Below are 20,817 nucleotides of genomic sequence, written 5' to 3'. Positions count from 1 at the left end.
ACATCTGATCCTAGATTGTTTATGATAATAGATCCATGTTCTCATATAGTGTTATGCTGCTTTGATTCTACAAGTACTCTATAAAGCTGGGTATACAAGGAAGCAAGTAGCAAAGGACTATCAGAAGAGAGAGGAATCGAGCAAGGAACCAAGCGCAAGACAGAGGTTGGTCTCCTTCATTCTTCTCTCATCTATCTTTCATAAAGGAAAATGAAAGTAGTTTTACTTTGTTTGTTTCTAAGGTAGCTACCACACCTTAGTGGGATTAGCAGTTATGCATAGACACTTTTCCCTGTAACAAAATGGCGACTCCGCTGGGGAGTGACTAGGTTGTTTGTTTATCTACATTTGTTTACTTTATAAACTTACAGACGGAGCCTGAAGTTGAGCCAAGTAGCTTTCGAACTGCATTTGCTAGGCAAATCCAAAGTAGATAAATGCCACTTCAGTCAATCTCCGGGTTTTGTTTATGAATTAAACAACTGATTTACAAACTCTCTAATTGACCTTGTGGTGGCTCTAGTAACCTCCTTAGATCTACCCCTGTTGTTGATTTACTGATTACCACTTGTTCGGCCAAAATCCCTGAACTGAACTGCAGACTGTGACCCAGAACCCAAGAAAAGTCTCGTCCCTGGACCAGCGCACTCTTTGTTCTGTGAATCTGAAATTCAGTGCACTTCCCGAGTGTAGTAGGTGCGCTGCATTTCAAATTCACTGTGTTACAGGTGCGCTGATCAGACTAGGCATTGTTCCTAGATTTTGGTTTCTGTGTTCACTCTTTTCAGATCTATTCAAGAATTTTGCTGCCTGTAGTCAGTACACCTCTGTTTGAAACCCCTTTCCTTGCTGTTATTCCACCTCCATTGTGCAAAGAACTATAAATGTTTTTGTGTATTTGTTGAGTCATTTTCAGTTCTCCTTTGCAAAAAAGTAACGTAATTGTACTGTCGTTTCTTGATTTGAAAGTGTCGCAAGTGTCGTTTTCAGTCATAGAAGAGAGTCCGATTACTCTTGATAGTCGATTACCCTGTTACTATTGTATTTGATCTGAATTAGTAGTTTTTCTAGTGTCGAAAGCAAGTCTTTATTTCCAAATCGCAAAGTGTTGTCATTATCTTCATTTTGATTTTGAAAAGAAACTTGTTAGTAATTGTCGCTTGAAAAGTAATTCAGATTTGCGCATTAGCTTTCTTTTTATCATTCACATATTAAGAAGGCTGAAAACAAATACATGCATGTGCATTTGCATTTAGACTGTTTGATTGGTTTGATTTAGGACAGTGCATATAGTGTGTGCTCTTTGCTCTTTGTTGAAAGAATTCTGTCTTTCTTTCCTTAGTAGCTAGGATTTTCATTGCACAAAGAAGATAAAAGACTGTTTATCATCTTAGATTGCATTTTAGGAATTGTACATCTACATCATGCGGTGAACCTGAAAGGCAAATTTCTTAGGCAAGATCAACTATAAAATAAATTTAATGAATCTAACAACGCTTTGGAACCTAACGCACAACGTCTAGAAGTCTAGGCTAGAGATGTATTACGACGTCGTAAAGCCTGGTAACTGTTGTTCTCACTGTTGGTTGGGTGATTCCTCCACTTTGAGACGATAAGTGCCAGTACGGACTTGTGCTCCCATGTACCGTCGAGTATATTTTGGGATACCACAATAGGCTTAATCCTTTATCCTTAGGAAGCCGTGTCTGCCGCCATATCGATCGCAATGCACTGAACACAGCATTCAGGAAGATTGACTGCCGTACCGTAAAAAGTATTTTGCATTTTTGCGATTGGTTTGGTAATCCCTCTGCCTAGATTTCCAGAGTAGTCGCTTTCGTTCCTTTTCAGACTCCTTAAAGGAAAAGGTCCATCTGATCACTTGTCACTTCAAGCTCATTAAAAATCAAAGGCGACTAGAGTCATCTTTTGTTTTTTCTCGACTCTTTAAAATTGAAAAAAAAAGTTGTGTCAAAGCGTCTAAAATTTATTTTAAACGGAATAATCACCACCTTTCCTACGTTGGTCTTGGGTTGAGAGAATGGATTCCACCAACCAAGGAGTTCCCATTGGAGGAAATCCTAGTCCCTTCTCCTCTTGGGGAGATGTTGGTGCACCCCATATGGCCACATTGTCACTTCCAGGATTGACAATTGGCTTGCCCGTATGGCTTTTCTCAACCTCCGTCGTTCAGAACACCGCAATTCCTGAATAATCGAGTCGACAACTAGACAATTCCAGAGTTACCCCTCAACCTTCTACTTCGTCCAATTCTTCCTCTCCTCCTTCCTCTTTGCTTGATGGGGCTGGTAAAGCCAAAGATCAAGTATCTGAGAAGAAGAAGGAAAAGAAGAAGAAAGAGAAGAAGAAGAAGGAGCCAAAGGCGAAAGGGGGCAACCAAGCGTCGTCTAGCGAAAATCCACACACTAAACCGACTAGGCCTAAATCGCCATGTGTCATTTGCAAAGTAGACCACTATCATAGAGATTGTCCTTGCATCCCTCGGATCTTAAGGTACTGGCCTCCTCGTTTGCACAACCCGGTGTCGTCAACCTCTGATGATCATGTTGAAAACACACCATCGACTAGTGAAAGTGAAGTCCCTGGACAAAAAGGAAAGTGCAAATTTCCTTGCAAACTGTGTGAAGGCGATCACGCCATCCACCATTGTCCCTTCTTAGACGAGGCTAAAAGAGTTTTGGACGATCATCCGGTTTCACCGTTACGACTTCCTCCTAGATATAAGAAACTCTTGCCGAGTTCGTCACTAATTGAAAATCCCGCTGAACCGCCCAGGTGGTCGGCCGAAGCATCTATCATTGAAGATAAACCAGCTGAACCCATACCAGACGAAAGTCAAAAGGTCGAGGCGGCAGTTGACCCGGTCTTGCCTTCAGAGGTCTTATCTTTAGATGATACAGTCACCGAAGAGAACAAGGATGACACCGTCCAAATTCTTTTCATAAACACAGACTCTGATGAACATGGGGTCAATTTACCCATTCCTTTACCGCAGGAAGGAAGTTCATCAGAATCGTACTCGGTCGTCTATTCGGTCCCACCTCCAAGCAACCTAGTTGTTTCCTTCGACTGGAATCAGCTGGGCAGACCCCATTTACCGGCTAGTATACCATTCCGAATCATTGCTCAAATATATAGAATGGTTATGGCCGGTACCATCATAGATGAAGGGGCTTCTATGAGTATCCTTTCCTCGACTGCTTGGAAAGCGCTTGGTTTGCCATCGCTTTTTCCTGAGATGAGAAATCTAACAGGTTTTGACAAAGGAACCAGTCAACTGTTAGGGATCCTTCCTAATGTGCCCATAACATTGAGAGGGAAAACTATTCATATGAACTTAATGGTAGTCCAAGGACCCCTGGATTATAATCTACTCCTTGGACAAGACTATATTTATTGCATGGGAGCCATTGTCTCATCACTCTTTAGAGTAATGTGTTTTCCGCACGAAGGAAGAGTGGTCAAGCTCGTAGACCAGCTTTCATTCCCCGGTTCACGCATAGCAAATAGTCATATACCATCCCTGAATGGTATTTTCACACAAGGAATGTCTCATCAATCCCCAGTCTGTCCACCTGATGAGCGCGAGTGATTCGGGGGACATGACTGAAACCCAGGGGGCATGCACCCTGTTCTGCTTCGGCAGGAAAACTTCAGATGTAGGGTAGGTTTCCGCGAGGGATATATGACTAGTCTAAGGTTCCCATCCGCGATTGGAAAAGGGGGTTGGACTGGAATACGATTCCCTTGTCAAAGTTATGTGGGTGGAGGCGTCTGCGCCACCCACCTTTATCTATTTCGGTAGGCATCGCCGAAGAAGTGTTTTGTTTGCAGGACAGATTAAACAATCTTTGGTAACCTGAAAGAGGTAGGCCTTTCCCGATAAAACGAATGTCTTGTCGGTAGAATAAAAGGTGACCTTGAAACTCTATTTTATACCTGGGGGCATGCAAACCTTTTGGCGTGCAAGCGAAGAGCGACCATTTATTTTTTAAATTTGTAGGTCCTCTAACCCTTTAAACTCGTAGGATTGGTCGTTTCCTAACTTGCATAAAGAAAGGATGTGGGGCAAAGATTTGAAAAATTGCCATTTTATATATGAGACATTCTTATTATACGACTGGATTAATCGAGCAGTTTTAACGCAGACTTCATGCTCGTTAAAAAATAAACATAAGCAATGAGCAAATGTTTCCCCCAACATTTAAGCTCAATAAAAAATGAACCAATTCCCGGTAAACAAACATCGTGAATATAATACTTCAGCCTTTAAAGCCTTGGTCGTGTTCCCATCATCACCTCCACTCTGTATTGGCCGATCATTCACCTCTATTTGATTGTTTAACCCTTTTGAGGAACAACTGCGAAGAGTGATCCCGCTAGCCATCCTTGTAACACTGTCGTGATGTGAAAATTCCAAACCTTACCTGGAATCAGCTGCTACCCAATTTTATCACTCGTTCCTCAAAGACGAGTCTCCTTTAAGCTCTTTTCAACTGACTTGTAAAATATGAAAAGATTGCCGAGACATTGGCCTCTCCATCTCGTTAAAGGGACCAGAAGTGCTATCCCTCCTTTAGATTTTAATCTTTTTGGACCTGAGGGATTATTACACAAAAAGATCGAGCGCTTGTTTTGTTCGGCTCGTTAAAAGTATCGAAAATTCATCCCTTCTGTATTGTTTTATACTTTTTCGGACTTAAGGGATTAGATGACGAAAAAGGATTTTTGGAGTTTCCTTTACATCCCTTTTCAGACTCTCTAAAATTGAAAGGGACCGAGTTATCTTTGTCGTTAAACTCGTTAAAACCTAATAGCGACAAACTTCTCCATAGCAGACAAGAACGAGTTTCACTATCGCTAGGCTCGTTAAAACATAGCGATGGGTTTGCCCGAAGGGAAAATTATAGAACAAGCATATGTTATCCTCCTCAAGCTTGACAAAAATAAAGAGGTACTGGTCAGCAATGACTGGGGAAAAATTGGGAAGAAAACTTGAAGAAACTTTGTTGGTAGCAAGTCGCTCTTGAACATGACACTTTCACTCTACATCCAAGTCGGGTTGGGTTGTTTCATTCACCGGTCACATCACCATGGTCCCATCACACCATCCACATTTGGGGTTAATGCTACCAATCCATCACGTCAGTGTCGCCGATATGTTCAAGAGAAGTCATTCAGAGAATTCACCTGTGTCTCACCCGCTGCAATACATTTACGCTCCATTCTTTCATGACCGCCACCCTGAACCTTATATCACCAGATCGTTTTCACTTCCATTAAAATCATTTTCTCCGTTCCATGTCATTGATGTGGGATTCATTAAGGCCCTCCTATGATGGATCGCTTCTTGTCAACATCAGCTCATTATCCAAGAAGTTGATCTAGGAACACCCCTTTCAGTACTTTGAAGCTTGCATGCCTCAATGGCAAGTTTCTCACTTCCGGCGACAGGTTTACATCAATGGCCTTCGACCGAAAGATTTTGCGTGGTGTTCGATGCCAAGTCCTTTATTCAAACCACGTGAATTGTACTGCAGTACCTTGAGGGTCATTATCATTATCGGTGATTCCTCTCGCGCCTGTTAACAGCTTACATCATTGGCTGGTAATCAGGCGATGTCTTTCCATGTTCAACTCCAGAACTTCTCTCACATGGATCGACTTGTACTTTGAGTGCAGATCGAACGAGATTGAAGACCCCGGATCTAGTTTCATCCATTCGGGCTGTGATATATATTCAAGAAAATAAAGACATCAAATGTACATCATTGCTGCACAGATAATCATCCAATCAAAGGGATGATGGCTCTACCAGAATCATCAGTCTACACTCAGACGATTGTCTGTCCTATGTACATGAAAATGAGTTTATAAAGTTAAGCATGGGAATGCCCGCCTCAGCTATATCATGAAAATATTATGAAGATAATGTATTGTATTGTATCTTATTACAGGTCTCCTTCCAGCTTGAAATAACTTCGAATCCTCATGATAAAACATTTCACCTGACATCAAAAAGATTAATGACCTCATGCTTTAGGGGGCAACTGTTATAGAAATTTTTGGGCACTGCAACCCCAAGCATAAAATGTCCATAAACCAAGGGCTCCTAAGTCCCTAAAAGTGTTGTTCCAACCCCTAAAGGAACAAGGTCATCTGATTACAGCTTCTCCCAGAAGTTCTCCATAAAAAACCACTCAGAACTGGTCAAAACAGGATCATTTCACTTGCTCCATAGGCAAAGTGCGTTGCATCTCACCTAATTACACTCTGTGGGTGTGTTGCATTTCAAAAATCCCTTCTATGGGGTGCGATGGGCGAGAAGAGGCAAATGGCAGTGTCAATCCGCGAGGTGGAGAGGCATGAAATCTTCCAGAAACTTCTCTTGTGACACTTGCCTCTCTGAATGCGACCAAGGATGAGTAAGAGATCATCAATATCCAAGTGGAAGCAAGAACTATCAGAGGGAAGACACTAATCAAATCACAAGTTGACTCATCTCCCTTACAGATATCTATATATGGATCCCTCATCCTAGAGATCCAGGGGCTGGAATTTTGCATCTTGTAAGAAATTGCTGTTGGTTTCTTGAGGCAACATCATAGTGTTGGGTGATATAAGCTTTGCATGAGGTGAAGAAGGGCTTACTTGTTGAGAGGATGATGTTGGGTCAGAACAACTGGTTGTAACTCTCTTGGCTCTTTCTTGATTATCAATAAAGCTATTCAAGTTTTCCTCCATACTCTTGTGTAATCTATGTTTTGTGCATTTGTGTGGTCAATTTACATATGATCCTAGATTGTTTATGATAATAGATCCATGTTCTCGTATAGTGTTATGCTGCTTTGATTCTACAGGTACTCTGTAAAGCTGGGTATACAAGGAAGCAAGTAGCAAAGGACTATCAGAAGAGAGAGGAATCGAGCAAGGAACCAAGCACAAGACAGAGGTTGGTCTCCTTCATTCTTCTCTCATCTATCTTTCATAAAGGAAAACGAAAGTAGTTTTACTTTGTTTGTTTCTAAGGTAGCTACCACACCTTAGTGGGATTAGCAGTTCTGCATAGACACTTTTCCCTGTAACACTACACTGCCAGCATTACAACAAAACCCCCAGTCTAACTTAAGACCGCAACTCCCAGCCCAACCCAACCCTAATCCGAATAACAAAACGGTCCAATCTATTCAAATAATTGAAACACCATAGATAGGCACCGATCTAAGGGAGTATAATGACCTTCAATTAAGATCTGGGCGCATCATTGAAACTGAGGGAGATAAAACCGCTCAAGTTGAAAATCAGTTACCTATAGAACAACTGCCACAAAAAGAGGATGTGACCAAAAACAAATTAATGATCAAGCAACCATATCTTTCCCCCATTCCCAGAACGATTAATTACACCTCGACCTATACAACATCCTGATTTTGACATTCTGGGAGAACTAAAAAATCTGTATATAAAAATCCCACTCCTCCAAGCCATTCAAGACATCCCAATATATGCAAAGACCATCAAAGAGCTATGTATAAAGAAACCAAGGAGGAAAATAACAAATAACCCAACAGTCCAAGTAGTTGGCACCCTATCCGACCTATTATCAGGAAAAGAAACACCCGTTAAATATGAAGACCCAGGAAATCCAATAGTAACCATACAAATCAATGGACAAACCTTCTCAAATGCCTTAGTTGATCTAGGAGCTGCAATCAATATCTTAAAAACCACCACTTGTCAAAAATTGGGCATTACATCAGTAGAACCGACTTCCACTTTATTAGAACTGGCTGACCGATCTGTGGTTAGGACAAAAGGCACACTACATGATGTCATGGTATCTGTTGATTCCTGGGAGTATCCTGCCGATTTTCTGATAATAAATCCCAAAAACCGACTTGATGGACATCCATTGATTTTAGGTAGACCTTGGCTTGCAACTGCTTGTTAGAATATTATATATTACGGAGCAATAGAACACATAAAATATTGCAAAAATATAAACACAGAAAACACATAAAACAAGAGAGACATAGATATACGTGGTTCACCCAGTTTGGGCTATGTCCACCCAAATAGCCAGTCCTTCCTTTCTATTATCCAGCAAAATGAAGAGACACAACCTATAATAGATCCGCTGTAATATCCTTTGTTTTCTCTCACAGTCTCACCTCTCTGTTTTTTGCTCAGAGAATACACATCTATTACACATACTCAATACAATGCTCTCATACAAAATAGAGGGGTTGCCTTCTAGGGCAAAAAACCCTAAACTAAACATAAGTTCTACCGTCAGATCATCCGCCTAATGAACGGCCCAGATTGACTAGAAATTACTATACTTTTACAAGGCAATTTTACATCTATTTTTTGCTTCGGGGGCGCTGCCCCCAAACCCCCACCGGGGGACCGCTGGCCCCCGGACCCCCCAGTCAGGGGAGATTGGCCCCCCCGGACCCCCACAGGGGGGACAAGTCCCCCCCACACTCCCCCGCGTGGAGGGGTGTACAAACTTCCTAGGGTATACATCCGACTAAAACAAAAACCTCTAAACAATCATGCTCCACACACAACACTATTGATTCTTATATTGGCTGCCGACAAGGCAGTATGACCATAACTAGGGGAGCTAATATTAAGAATCTAGATTTATATCCTCCAGCACAGCCAAGTGTCACAATAATAAAAACTAACAAGCATCCTGTATCATACCTCACCGAAAATATTAGATCTCCATTAACCATAGAAGAGGCCCTCGATTTCAAAGACCAAACAGAAGATGATGCCATTAAAAATTTTATTAGCCAAGCTCAATCCAGATTCCACATACAATGTCACATGATAGAAGCAACATTTGATAATGAATTAGAAGAAGATCCTCTTAAAGATACTCATGATCAAACAATACTTGCTACCTCTGTCTCAAATAGAAAAATTGTAGAAATTGAGCTAGGAAAGACTTTAAACATTAATGCCAACTTGACTTCTGAACAAGAAGAGAAGCCCATCCAACTACTGAGGAAATACAAAGAAGTATTTGCATGGGACTATCCTGACACGAAAAGAATTGATCCCCAGTTATGTACACACCATATTTACATAGAGAAAGATGCGAGACCTGTTCGCCAACCACAAAGGAGACTTAATCCTCATCTAAAAGACATTGTAAAAGCTAAAATTCAAAAACTTTTAGATGTGAACTTCATCTACCCTATCTCCGCTAGTAAATGGGTCTTTCCACTTGTTGTGGTACCAAAGAAGAATGGAAAGTGGAGGATTTGTGTAGATTATAGAGAGCTAAATAAAGCAACACAAAAAGACCACTTTCCCCTTCCATTCATTGACCAAGTATTAGACACTTTGGCATGAAATAAATTCTTTCCTTTCTTAGATGGCTTCAGTGGATACAATCATATTCAGATTGCCCCTGAAGACCAAGACAAAACCACTTTTACTTGTCCTTAGGGAACATTTGCCTACAGAGTTCTACCTTTTTGCTTATGTAATTCCCCTGCCACATTTCAAAGGGCTATCCTCAGCATCTTTTCAGATTTAATAAATGAAGGTCTCGAAGTATACATGGATGATTTTACACCATACGGAGATGATTTTGACCCAGCATTGGACACACTGGAAAAAGTGCTGCAGCGTTGCATTGCCACCAGGCTCTGTTTGAGCCATGAAAAATGCTATATGATGATGATTGAAGGACTTATTCTAGGCCATTATATCTCAGCAGCTGGCATACAGGTAGACCCGACCAAAATTCAAATAATTTTTCTAATTCCCACTCCTACCACTCAAACAGAGGTACGCAGTTTTCTTGGATTTTCTGGTTATTATAGAAGATTTATAGAACATTTTTCTCATATTGCTGCACCTCTATATGCACTGATAGGCAATGTTGACTTTCTTTGGACAGAAAAATGCGACCGTGCTTTCCAGGATCTAAAAAAGCTTGTGTCAACAGCCCCAGTCCTTAGAGGTCCAAATTGGGACCTGCCATTTCAAATTTCATTAGATGCTTCAGATACAGCTATTGGAGCAGTCCTTGGGTAGGAAGAAGATAAAAAACCATATGCAATTTATTATATTAGCAAGAATTTATCTCCTGCTGAATTGAACTATATTGTTACTGAAAAGGAATTTTTAGTTGTAATACATGCTGTCAATAAATTCAGGCATTGCATTACTAGATATCCTGATATCTTGTATATAGATCACTCTGCCATAAAATACTTACGAAATAAACCAATCACAAATGGTAGAATAACTAGATGGCTGATTTTATTGCAGGAATTCGATATCACAATCAAGGATCGACTTGGAAAAGAAAATCCTATAGCTGACTTTCTCTCGTGAATGCCAAAACCAGTGGACACAACAATAGTTGAAGATCGATTTCCAGATGAGCATTTGTTTGTTGTCACTATTAAAACACCTTGGTATGCTGATGTCGCAAATTACTTAGTAGTAGGAAAATTACTGAAATATCTGACCCCTAATGAACAAAAACAGATTGTCCAGCGAAATACTCGATTTTCTTGGATTGGGGGCTACTTGTTCCATACAGGGGCAGATATGCACATCAGGAGATGTGTCCGCGAAGATGAAATTTTTGACATTTTGAAAGCTTGTCACGACGAACCATGTGGCAGACATTTCGTCGATCGAAGAACTGAACATAAGGTGCTGCAAACAGGGTATTATTGGCCCACGATCTTCAAATATGCAAAGAATTTCGTTCAAGCTTGTGACAGCTACCAAAGAGCAGGACACCCTGGACAGTCCACGAAATGCCCCTGAATCCACAGCTAGTTATTGAACCATGAATCCACAGCTAGTTATTGAACCATTCAAGCGAGGGGCCCTCAATTTTGTTGGTCCAATTAACCCCTCCTCGAACTAGAAAACATATATTTTGGTAGCAACAAAATATGTCACTAAATGGGTTGAAGCAGAGGCATTGCTGAGAGCTACAGAGGATTCCGTCATATAGTTCATGTTCCATATATTTGTGCGATATGGGCTTCCAAGAGATATAATTATAGATTGTGGACCACAGTTTGCTGGTAATAAGATCGCTGCAACACTAAAAAATTATCATATCCAGCATAAAATTACTACTCCATACCACCCACAGGAAAATGGTCAAGTAGAAAGCAACAATAAAATAATAGAAGCAATCCTAACAAAAACCATTGCATCACATAGACGCGATTGGGCAGCAAGATTACCAGAAGCCTTGTGGGCTTACAAAACAAGAAGTCGGTCGAGATATAAATGAGGCACAGATTAATAGATTATAGCAGATCAACGAGCTAGATGAAATCAAGCTCTTTGCCCTTAACACACTGCATTGATCCAACGATAGCGAGCTAAATGGCATGACGCCCTCATTAAAAAGAAAGTCTTCTGCGAAGGAGATTGGGCGCTCCTATACGATTCCAGGTTTTAGGATTTTCTTGGGAAGCTTCAGACTCGTTGGCTGGGGCCATATGAAATCCAGAAGGTACATGATAATGACACCCTTACTCTAATCACCATTGACGGATCTGGACATACCTTCAAGGCAAATGGCCACCGAGTTCGACTATACCGCAAACCACTTACTCGGGAATCCTTCTACCAGCAACTCCGCGAAGACTCCGACATGCAAATTTTGGAGGAGGAAGAGAAATCTTCCTCACCTCTGGTTCATTAAGTGATTCAACTATTCTTACATTCTGTACATAATTCCTTTGTTTTGTTAGCATAAATTATTCTCTGTACATATTTTTTTTTGTATTTGCACTTTGCTGTTCCTTTTAGGAAGAAACAACATTCTCACTGCCTTGCTGTTCCTTTTTCAAGGAACAACACCTCTGCATTTTGCTGTTCCTTTTTGAAGGATCAACAATTCCATCGTTTTTGTTGTTCCTTTCAGAAGGAACAACATCTTCACCATTTTGCTATTCCTTTTTCCAAAAGAACAACACTTGCATTTTTCTGTTGTTCCTTTTTCCGAAGGAACAACACTGTCGTTTTTGCTGTTCCTTTTTTGAAGGAACAACACTTGTGTGCACTTTTGTTTTTCTGTTGTTCCTTTTCTGAAGGAACAACACTTTTGTTTTGTTGTTCCTTTTCCGAAGGAACAACACTTTTGTTTTAGCTGTTCCTTTTTCACTTTCATTTTGCTGTTCCTTTTCCAAAGGAACAACACTTTTGTTTTTCTGCTGTTCCTTTTTTCCGAAGGAACAACACTCTCGTTTTTGTTGTTCCTTTTCCAAAGGAACAACACTTTTGGTTTCTGTTGTTCCTTTTTTCCAAAGGAACAACACTTGTATTTTCTGTTGTTCCTTTTCCAAAGGAACAGTACTTGTGTTTCTCTGCTTTTCCTTTTTTCCGAAGGAACAACACTTGTATTTTCTGTTGTTCCTTTTCCAAAGGAACATCACTTTCATTTTTCTGCTATTCCTTTTTTCCGAAGGAAAAAGGCTTGTATTTTCTGTTGTTCCTTTTCCAAAGGAACATCACTTGCGTTTTTCTGTTGTTCCTTTTTTTCGAAGGAACAACACTTGTATTTTCTGTTGTTCCTTTTCCAAAGGAACGACACTTGCGTTTTCTGTTGTTCCTTTTCCAAAGGAACAACACTTGTATTTTTTGCTCTTCCTTTTTGAAATGACAACATTTTCGTATTCCTTTTACTTATGCTTGTTCTCCTTGCTGTTCCAATTAAAAGACAATTGTTGTTCCTCTCAATATACAATAGTTTCAAGTCTTTTTCTTCTGATTTGGAGCACATCTATACACTTATGAAATGCATACAAAACTAGAGCATACTGAAATCAGCAAATTACATAAAATTGCTATTTTTACAAGAAATTGCTTTGAATTGATAGGAGGAAAGAGGAAAGGACACAATTATTCATCACTCTGCTGTCATTATTCCACTAATACTGATATGATTGGTTATCTTTATCATGGTGGTTCTCTTTTTAAATTCCCATAATCTTCTTTGATCATTATTAAGGAGTAAGAACAAAGGGTATATTTTTCTATTGAGATGTTAAGACTTCTTCCACCATTCCTACTCTTAAGGAGGGCTAAACCACCCTTTGAGTACAAATAGGAACGTACTTTTTAAAAGAGAACAAAAAAGAGAAAAATGTTTATATAATTTGCTAATATGGGTTGTCAAATGAAGGATAGGGGGTCTCATCAAGAGCCAACCTACCATGATCATAATGAAGAAAGTGAAGTGGCATTCCCACTATGGCCACCACACCAGGGATATGATCCAAGAGGCACATGAGAAAAAATAAAGTCATTGGAATAGGAGGTCTCATCATGAGCCGACCTGCCCACCTTTCACTCCTTCCTGGTGAATGGCATTATGGTTTAGCTGGTTACCAAACCAACGTAATGACCTCCATTTTGACATTTCATAGCACTTTCTAAGGATACACAAAGGATCATGGTTCCATGGGTGAAACAAACAACTTTGTCAAGGTTATGAACACCTGTGGGCAACAGAGCTCTGTTGATGGTATTGAAGTCACATTCCTTATACACCAATAGCAATCATCAACAACCTTTTTTGTCTTATACCTTTGTAATAGATCAAATGAGATTATGTATATCACTTCTCCAAACCTTTAAACACATGAAAATCTATTATGACCAATCCTGATGGAAAAGTTGATAATGATCGCATCAGACTTTTTGTGCACGTCAGCTGTCCTATCCTCCCAGCCTCACATCATATCATGGCATTCTCTTATTTGTTAAGTGATCCTATTATACACCTCGATTTCGGCAACCTGCTCCTTTTGTAAACATGGCATTTCGATATATGTTGTTCCTTTATGAATCTGTACCATGGAAATTCAGTACGCCGCTCCCTCATTTGACGGCCGAGGATGGCCTATCACATTGCAGGGGGAAGCAGGTGACCTCATAATTTGCTGGTATACGTGTCAGACTATTATTCAGAAAATTTTCACTTGGGAATAGCAAGGCTTAACGGTATATTGTTTTTCAATTTGCATGGCTTGCTATTCCTAAGCTATTTCCATATTATGCTCTGCAGCAATTAGTAAGTGACTCAGGATTTGAACGAGCTTGTTGTTTCGTTATTTTCTCTGTATTTCTAACAGTTTGAACAACCTGCTATTCCATTGTCGTCTCTGCGTTTTTACAGTGTGCTAAAACATGGGAGGAAGATCAATTCAGAGAGAACCACAGGTATTGACAGTTTCTGATGCTGCACGGGAAATCCTGACAAGGGTAGGATGGCTAGTTTATCTCAATCATTTACAAGAATCCAACGAGATCGTAGCAATAGAATTCTTGTAGAACATGCAAGAATATCACTCCATGGTAAGAGGGAGACACATAGCAGTCACCGATGACATAACTACAGAGGGCTTGGGACTACCAGCCACTGGACCTGTATGGACTCTAAAGAAGGAGAGACTGCGAAAAATCATAAAAATCTTCCAAGATGAAGGCCAGAACCTGATAGTAAGAGGAAAGGGAGTTCTACCAGCAACATTAGGAGAGCCGTGGGCAGAATTGGTGAAGATCATCCAGAGCTACATCACCTATGAAGGCAGGAAAGATGTGGTAAGACCACAACTTAAACTTTTAGCTGTATTAAAACATAAATTCTCTATGAATTTACCTGCATTTTTAAATTCTTTACTACATGATGTTGCCCGGAGCATGAAAAAATCATGACACGTAGAATCGGTAGTAAGTCACCATGGGCTAATACGACTGATAGTTAGCTACAGTCTTGCTCAGCAGCATAGCAGTTTGGAAGAACTAATTGCCACGATAGATGGGGGACTGAATCTGCCAGCCCCAAAACGAAAACATGCTACCAGTACATTGAATAGACCATTGAAACGGATGAAATTAGTTAGATTGGCATGGATCAGAGGGAAGCTAGAAAATTCCCAAGGGAATACCAGCCAACCGGTGGAGATAGATGATTCAGGGGATGAGAAACCCCCGCAATTGGAAGGAGAGGAGAATGAGAAAGAGATGGAGGAAAATGAGGAAGGAGAAATAGAGGATGAGACCGAGTAGCTTGGGCAGGCAGAGGAAGAGACAGAGCAACACAAAGAGAGCCCTTTGCAAAATCTATTGCAAGAGGATGAATTGACCCAAATTCTAGCCAATATGGGCGAATATGCTCAACCTCTCAGCCTGCTAGACCTCCATATCGAAGAAGAACCAAACGAGCATTCTGCTCATGACAAAAATGCATCCGAAGAATTGTGCGACAAGGAAGAAGAAGAAGAGAATCATTCCATTCATGATGAAAGTATATCTGGAGAGAAAAGTGATGAAGATACAAAAGAGGAACAATCTGTTCCCAGCCAGACTACACCAAAAGAATTTCATGGAGAAGAAGGGGTGGAAAAAGAAGTCACCCAGGAAATAACAGAACCAGTCAGGGTTTTTACTCCTGAGCAACCCGATCAGAACAATGAAGGGGCACCCCAAGAAGAAAACTAGGGAATTGGCCAAGACAACAATCCAGGCTTGAGTAAACAGATAACTGTTCCTTCTAAGAAAACAGAAGAAATTAAAAGATTATGAAAAGAACAACAAAGACTGTTGAATGTGATAGCACGACTTCGACAACAAATCAGGGTTTTGAAAATGGGAAAGAGAGCAAAAAGGACCTCGGGGGTAAGACATGCAACCACTCCGATGAGACCCCTCAAGAAAAAGGTTAGGAGGACTCAAGTCCAACCTACTGTTCAAAACCAAAAGGAACAGCATTCAGCTGTTGCCCATGTTGAAGTGCAAACAGATGATATATTGGCCTGCGACAAAGAAGTTCAGACAGAGGCACAACCCTCTGAAGAAATGCGAATCATAAACATGAGATGATGCAATAAGAAGATTCAAGTAAACCTTCCACTTACCACTACCATGTGGGACAGTGATCTGAGGACAGTAACCCTATGAGAGGGTTTGATGCAAGCTCAACAAGCAGTAGAAAAACTTACAGAACAAATGGTTTCTCGAGAAAAGTATGAAGAATTACAACAAAAACTAAGGAATGTTAATGGTGAAAGGAAGAAGAAAGAGTCGCAAAGGTAACTCATAGGTTAGATGTAGTTATCAAATAGATTGATACCTTATGCTCTTTGTACGCTGACGTCCTAGCATGTAGAGCCCCTGCTAAGAATTATGCCTTGTTTTTAATGGAACAATACTTGCAATTGAAAATTAAGGCTGTCAAAGCAGGAGCCCCTATACAAATTAATACTATTGATGATTTCATAAATTGTTGTAAGCACTATGGAGTAAAGGTTCAAATATTATTGTGTGAATTCTATCTGCATAACCTTGTGTTAGATCAAGAGACAAAGCAAAACCCAGGCCCTTTTTTGGGGATATCCAACTGCAGGCATTTATTTCGTTTGGAGTTAATCAAATCAAATGGCTTAAAGCCTATAATGCCTTCCAAAGACAAGAAAACAGATTAGAATTATGGGTAAGAGATAAGCCTAGAGATCCATTACAGTTGTGGAATAAACATAGGAACCTCATGAGGACTCCGGGCGTGATTGAAGCATTAGGACCCATTCATACAACAATCAATCGACAAGGGATAGAATATTTTTTTACCATTAAGGACCTTGCTATTGCAGCTGCTAAATTTTGATATCAGACCTCTAATCCAAATATCCAACTCATGGAAACATTTAATTATGATAACTTTAAGTTAGCCACTGATTGCTGGAGCCTCTATGGTGATCTTATTTTGAGGGAAGGGCCATCTTGGCTAGGCTGAAGGTTCCGTAGTTCGGTTATTTGGCACCCTACACCTGGATACCAAGCCTTGTATGAGATGCCTGAGGGTCAGACAGGACATCTTTTTGAACACCTAGCTAGGCATCATGGCTATAGACCACCACATGAGATCCCATCTCCGGCCTACTCTCTCACCACCTTACATGTCAACTACAATGTTTTCATGAGGGCATGAAAAAGGGTAAGCAGGGGGGTGTGTGAAGTACTAAAGAAGGTATGTTTTTATCATTTATTTTGTCATCTTTGCTTTAAAACTCATAACCTCTTTGCATCATGAACTAGGTAGATAATAAGAAATGATGACAAAATCTAAGGGATTTAAATGCAATGCAAAACAACTAATAATTTCCATTTTCTTATGTAGGAAAAGAAGAAAACGGAAGTTTGTCGTCCCAAAGGAAAAGACAGGAAAAAGTTAACTGCTGTCCCTCTAGCAGGAAACCGCATGCAAACAAGACAATCCAAATTGGAGCGTATCAACCAGGAAAAGGAAAAGGAGATATCAAATCGGCGTAAGAGAACAAATGGATAATTGGGATTAACAGTCTCGCGAATTCCTTAGGATCCTTTGATCCTAAGGGATCGCTATCTTAACTATTTTTGCATCATTGATATCTCCACTCGACTGTTATAAGAAGGGGCAACACTGCTAGCCCGGGGGATGACCTGTTGTTATTTTTTATGTAATTCTCCTTTGTATTTGAAACTTTGATCATCGACTCTCGTTGAGAAGTGATCCACTGTAACTCTGTTTTGATGTTTTAATATAAATCTGGTTGTCATTCCATCTTTGATTCTGGAGTAATCTCAAGCGGTGTGTCCCTGGAGGCTAAGGGCCCGACCCTGGTGGAACACTTGCTCCTGTACCATTATCTCTAATTCGTGTGTGGTTTTCATTATTAGCTTTGTTTGGTAATCTGATGTGTTTTGCTATTTTACATCACGGTTCTATTATATTTGATTTATGCTCAACTGAGTAATGTTGTTCTCTGTGACAGGAATGTTGTGTTGTTCATTCTGATTTTGTAACGCATTGCTATTCCTTTAACCATTGATATAACATTGTTGTTCCTTACAAAATGCTATTGTTGTTCAATTACAAAGTAATCGTGTTGTAACATTCATAAGTTGGTATTACTGTATCCATCTATGTTTTACACTTAATCGCAATTGTTATTAAATTGGTGTTGCTATTCCATTACGGATTACAATTGTTATTCTTTATAACTGATATTGATCAAAGTCAGATTACTATTTCTCTTAATATTAAGTGTGCCATGTGTGTTATTTATCTTGGTTCATTGTACATTTATATTTGACCCTAGTTGTTGTTCTATATTTCATCGTTGATTAGTTGTCGTTCTATTCCCGTTTGCTGTCCGATTTATCTTTAGAGTAAAGATTGTTATCTGATTCTTGTAGGATACAATTGCTGCATTTATTTCCATATACTAAGGTTTTGTTGTTCGATCTTATTTATAAGAACTAGTTGATGTTCCATTTCCCGTTATTTTTATTATCATTGCTTTGGTGTGCAGAACGATCTGAGACTGTAGTGAGCGTTGACATTTGTTGTCTAGTTCCCAGGCTGATGATCTTTTCCTTGATTATCTTTAGTTACATCAGTTTACAGAGGGATGAGTTACTGTTACTGTACCCTTGATTGGTAAATTGTTATAGTTTTCTGAGTGCATGATTCGAGTTTTAAGGTGTTTTTCTGTAAGTAGATCATGTTTCAAGCATCCATTTACTCTTTTATTTAGAGCACTATACTACTAGCACTACTCTGACAAATGACCGCCTTAAACTGAGTACACTCTTTGAGATAACAAATCGTTCCTGGATTGATAAGTTAATGTAGGGTAAATAGAGGTGAAAAAGACCCTTTTTATTGCTCGACAATTATCTATACATCTAATTGATCCAAATGCAAAAATTCAACTCCCACTAAACTTAAAATAGTTCTAATTCAATTCATTCTGGAAATAGGAGAAAATATCTCATCAAAGTCTATACCTTTGTTCTGTGCAAAGCCATTTACATTAAGTTTGGCCTTGTACTTATTTTTCCCTCGATCTTCTTCCTTCAACCTGCAGAACCATCTATTCTACAATACTCTTTTCCAAATAGGTGATGGAACCATGTCCTAAGTCTGGTTATGTACCAAATACTCCATCTCTTCTTTCATGCCTTGTTCCCATTTCTTTCTATTTTCTACCTACATTGATTCTTCATATTTTTCTAGTTCACTAGAATCAACCAACAATACATAATACTATGAAGGAGAGCATTGTTCATGCGGTCTACTTAACATGGTAGATCTCTTAACAACACTTAAAGTAGTTTGAGGTACTACGTGTTGTCTTCATTGTGGAACATTTTTATTTTCTAGCACCTCTGGAATTTCATTTTCTATGATATCATCAAGAATTGTGTTTTCTATGTTTTCCTTTTCCTGTTGCTTTTGTTGCAATTGATTTTTTTACATGGACTTCTCATTGAATATCACATTTTACTCCTAATAGTTTTGTGATTTTCATAATCCCATAAGTGATTTCCAAAATCATTAACTCCATAGCCAATAAGAGTACACGTCTTGGATTTTGCCTCAATATTTGTTCAATTTTCTTTGTCTTATGGACAAATGCTTCACAACCAAAAGTGCTAAAAAATGAGTGTTTTTCCTTTTTACTTGTTCATGCCTCCTTTGTAATTCCACCATCCAAGGAACTTGAAGGCCCTCTAATTACTAAGTAAACAACAGTAGTAAGAGAATCTACCCAAAATTGTAAGGCAAATCCTACCTGCAATCTCATACTCCTTGTATGCTAAATGATTTTCCTGTTCATCCTTTCTAACACACCATTTCCTTGGGATGTTTCTGGATCTATATTCTATCTACGAATCCTTAGGTATGTACAATAACTATCAAACTTATTGCTGACATATTCACATCTATTATCTGATTCAAGACACTTCAACCTATTTTTGTCTCATTCTCAGCCAAATCTTTCCATTTCTTAAAGATATCAAAGACATCAAATTTGTTTCTAATGCAACAAACCTGAGTATTCCTTGTTGTGTCATCAATAAAAGTAACATAATAATAAGAGCCACCAAGAGATGATACATTTGTTGGTCCTCATAAATTTGTATACACAAACTCTAAGTGTTCACTCTTCTTTTCCTTCCCAACTCTTAGAAATATAACTCTTTTATGTTTTCCATTAATGAAATTCTTACAAAATTCCAAATCAACCTTCTTTAAATCTAGAAATAATTTTATTAAGTGGAGAATATGCATCTCCTTCTCACTCATGTGCTCAATCCTATAATTCCACAATGAAATATTCATCTATATTGGATAATTATATTTTTTCATCCATCTCGATTCTTTCAGAGTGGAAAAATGGAGGAATCATCCCATAGGACGATTTTTAAGGGTGGGACCTAGTTTTGAAAATCGAGGTCTGAAACCTTGTGGGAGCAATTTGAAGCATAAAATTATTTTTTTCATGGGGGTGGGGGGACTTTTTCACTTTAATATTTCATATTTTTTCCATATTATACACACAGATACCTTTCCAACGGTGTAAGAGTCACCTCAATCAGAGTTTGTATGCAAAACTTATGCCACTTAGAATTTAACCTTCTTGCTTTCACTACCATAATTCAAGAGGATGCCATGTAACCTCCCATTATTCATGGAAAATGGGCTAGCCAATTATTATGATGAATAAGATTCTAGAAGATTCCATATTTTAACTCTCATTAATATTTAAGGTAGTCAAACCTAACCGCTAGTAGGCTATTGGGTTGTGTTATAACAAAGCCATTAGGAGGAAAAGGGGTTCTATTCTTTTCGAGTGCATTTTTTCCATATATGAGAAAAAATAGCTGAGAGGGATAGGAGATAGAGAACACAAAGAGGATTTGTGCATTATAGTATCCCATGGGCCACATGCCATACTTCTTTAT

The sequence above is a fragment of the Pinus tabuliformis genome, chromosome 7, assembly GCF_031772625.1.
Source record: "Pinus tabuliformis cultivar Carrire ecotype Pingquan chromosome 7, CPIR1, whole genome shotgun sequence".
NCBI classification, from domain to species: Eukaryota; Viridiplantae; Streptophyta; class Pinopsida; order Pinales; family Pinaceae; genus Pinus; species Pinus tabuliformis.
Note: the sequence above shows the minus strand (reverse complement) of the source record.